Genomic DNA, 3,744 nt, shown 5'->3' with positions numbered 1-3,744 from the left:
ACCTTTGTCCGCCGGCTTGATGACAATGTCGTCGCGGCGGCGGAGATTGCGGAGGGCGACCGATTCGGCCCGGGTGAGATTGGCCCGGAGGGGTCTTTTTTTAAAGTCGAAACGCTCGACCAACGCCTTACAGTCATCCACGAACAAGTCTAGGCTACTGAATTGGCCTGGAGGCGGCGTCCCAGGTCCGAGAAGTAGTCCCTGGGGTCGATTTGCTCGACTAAAGGCGGTGCTCCAGCATGGCCACAGTCACATGACTGAAACAAATAAAAGAGTAAAAGACTATATGTATATGTGTGTGTGTGTGGAGGGAGAGAGAGAGAGACAGACAGACAGACAGAGACAGAGAGCTTCCACACAAATTTTAGATCAATCTAATACTACGTATATTATTGTATGGAGGGTCAACCTAGTCATAATTCAATATTTTCGCCTGGGCTTATCGTTACTTACATTTTACATTGATTACAATTAGCGATGTTTTATATCGGACTTAAACAATAAATGATTTAGGTTCCGTTTGCGTTTTCTCTTTAGCCTTCGTTTTTGTAAGGAAGATTTTAGAGATTTAACTTGCTGTATAAAAAGAAGACAGAGCTAGTCGATTGGATCTTACTATACTCGGACTTTGGCTACCCTTATTTTCCTCGCATTCTGGTTTGCCTTTATTTTGGTTTTGAGCTTTATAAATCCTTATGTTTATTACAAGCTATCTTATCAGGCACACATGAAAGTCTTTTTGATTAGATCAACTGCGAATGATCTTCCATAGTATAAATGTTTAATCGTCACATTACAACACATGTTTATTATTTTATATGGTCGTAGAAGCGTGGTCGAACTCGTCACTTAACTGTTCACGACTTATTTCAAATTCCTGAAACTAAAGTAGGTAAACAGTTTCTTTTAATTAATTTTATAAGCTAAAAAGGTTAGACAGTTAAAGTGAGTGAGAGAGAGAGAGATCAGGATTGTTTTATCTTGGAAAAATATGATTAATATTATAAAAACAGAAAATATTAATTATGTTCTTAATTACACAAAGAATATGAGAACAAGCTGTCTTAATTTCTACTTTTTAAGTTTTTCCCTAATTTTTGACTTTGGATTTTTAATAAGATGGACTTACACATCGAAACTGGTCTTGTTTTATAAAAGTCTCTTTATGTAACAAATATAACAATACTTCTGTATTGACAGAAAAAAGAAGTTAAAATAATCTTTAAACATACATCCGTGCTGTCTCCACTTTTACTTTTCACCTGTAACCTTTGATTAAAAATAAAGGTTTTTATTGTCATATATCATATAACATATAAACGTAACATAATTTAGAAAAAGATTAAATTAGAAATATAGACGAAACAGAGAACACAAAAAATTATAAAACAATAAACACAAATAAAGACCGAAAAAAGCAAACCCCTTACATGCATGCACACACACACGCGTGCACACGCACACACACACACACATATATATATATATATATATATATATATATATATGAATAATAATAAATGGAGCAACACGCATATAAACAATACGTTCTTTAAAGGAACTTATTGTTTATATGCGTTTTGCTCCATTTATTATTATTCTTCATATCTACTCAAAATACATCACTTTAACTTGGTATTTCTACCTATTAAACGGGTGTGATATCCTAGTTTTTGTGTGATTTTTGCTACCCATGGTAACTATTAACATATTTACATTGTCAAAGTTTTTTCAACCGAGATAATAATAATATACTCTTTTACTTGTTTCAGTCATTTGACTGTGGCCATGTTGGAGCACCGCCTTTAGTCGAGCATATCAACCCCAGGACTTATTCTTTGTAAGCCTAGTATTTATTCTATCAGTCTCTTTTTGCCGAACCGCTAAGTTACGGGGACTATATATAGGATCTTTTGTAGAAATACATAAATCTGGAGGAGAAGCACACTATAAAATCTAGAGCAGTTGATATTATAGAGGGGTAGGCCGGTTGGTCAATATAAAGACCTTCACTCGGGAACAAAAAAAAAGATAAATAAACCAGCCTGGGGGATACAAACAAGTGTGTGGAAAACGAATAAGAAAAACGAATGCGAGCTGACGGCCCTGGTGGGTGGGAAGGGGACTTTCGGAAAATTCACAAGATCCGATTTTTCCGTCATAAATTCGGGTAAAATGGATTTATATTGATTTTTTTTTTACCTAATCCCACGTTTTTGGTTATGGAGGATCCGATTCTGAAAAAAAATTTTTTTTCAAAAATCGCATTTTCAAAATTTCATTATGTTATCGCAGTTTTGTGAGATTTTGCTGTTATTTCTAGCATGTGGATAGCCTGCTTGTCTATAGTTATTGATATCGTCAGAATGACTATGATATTTATGACTCGCATTTAGTCACCATGTTATTCAGACGCAAGTAAGTATATTACGTTTGCAGTTTAGGCTTGGATAAATGAACCCTTTTTCCCTTGCTGAACTCCCTACATCTTCCACACATACATATACATACACATACACAGACACTCTCCACCACCTTAAAATATCTCATTAATATAGTTGTGTAGACGGGAGTGGGAAAGGCAAATGAAAAGTAAGTGAAATATATTTAAGTACAAAGCAAAATAACTTTCAAACTTTCAAAATAACTTTCATATATAACTTAACAATCCTTTACAGTGAAGGAGAGAGAGAGAGAGAGACAGGCAAACAGACAGACAGACAGGCAGACAGATGGAGATTGAATGAATGAATGAATGAATGAATGGGCTGACTTAATGAATGAACGAACAAAGATAACTGTCCTAACCAATAAAGGGAAGAAGGTAACTGGCTGTCATTGTCAGTTTTAAGATTATTCAAAATAATAGCTATTTAATTGGCACTAATTATAGCTATTATTCTTAACCGTTCTTTATATCTAGTTTAAAATAAATCGAATGATTTAGTTTAAATAATTCATTTGCAATCATCAATCTTAAAACTGATCATTTGTAATCTTGCTCCACATTCATTAGTTAGGACATACTTGTGTTTCGTTCTCTCAAATAAACCACCAAAGAAAGCCATTATCCTAATATGTTAACTCTTTAATGTAACCGTTATGCTAAAATGGATTACATCGCCCTTCAAGACAAAGAATGGTGTTGTAAGTCGACCGATCGCCAAGTTATGCCTAATTTCAGAAGGAGACAAGAATTAGATAGATTTACATCTATACCTATTATCGGATTTTGTTAGGGCCCCATATGGTAACGATGTGGATGGGAAAAATATGGGTAGAGGGTGATGTGCAAGCAACCTTCTCCCTTTACTGCTTTACAAAGTAAACAACACAAATAACTATGCAGAGGCAGCCGTGGTTGAAACAAGAACAAGAACAACAAGCATTATTAAAAGACGAAAGAAGCATGGTCATTCCTTACCCAAGTGACCTTATCTTTTATTTTTAATTACCCATAAAGGGCTTACAAACAGGGACAATACAAGTGACCTTATCTTGTCATCCATCACTTGTTATGCGCTTGTAAATTAGTTTGATAGATGAGCTCTGATTGGCTGTATGCAAATGAGTTCATAACTGGGGTCCAGAACACTTTTAGGAAAAAAATTTCGCGTCCCACCCTACTTAAGCTTACTCATTGTCTTTAAAAGGCATGTTTTTGTTAATGAACTTTTACAGAGTTACACTTTCAAGACATACCTTCAGAAGTCCCCCTACGCACACACACACACACACACACAC

General features: G+C 35.2%; 1 long non-coding RNA gene across 1 annotated transcript in view; it reads left to right on the top strand.

Moving 5' to 3' along the window:
- The first annotated feature begins 738 nt into the window (after positions 1-738).
- Positions 739-3,744, top strand: part of LOC106871758 (uncharacterized) — a 24,486-nt gene continuing 21,480 nt past the window's right edge. The window contains exon 1 of the long non-coding RNA XR_001409693.2: positions 739-888. This is a non-coding gene — a long non-coding RNA (uncharacterized LOC106871758). The remainder of the gene's footprint in view (positions 889-3,744) is intronic.

The sequence above is a fragment of the Octopus bimaculoides genome, chromosome 2 (assembly GCF_001194135.2).
Source record: "Octopus bimaculoides isolate UCB-OBI-ISO-001 chromosome 2, ASM119413v2, whole genome shotgun sequence".
NCBI lineage: Eukaryota > Metazoa > Mollusca > Cephalopoda > Octopoda > Octopodidae > Octopus > Octopus bimaculoides.
This window is presented reverse-complemented; position numbering and strand designations above follow the sequence as displayed.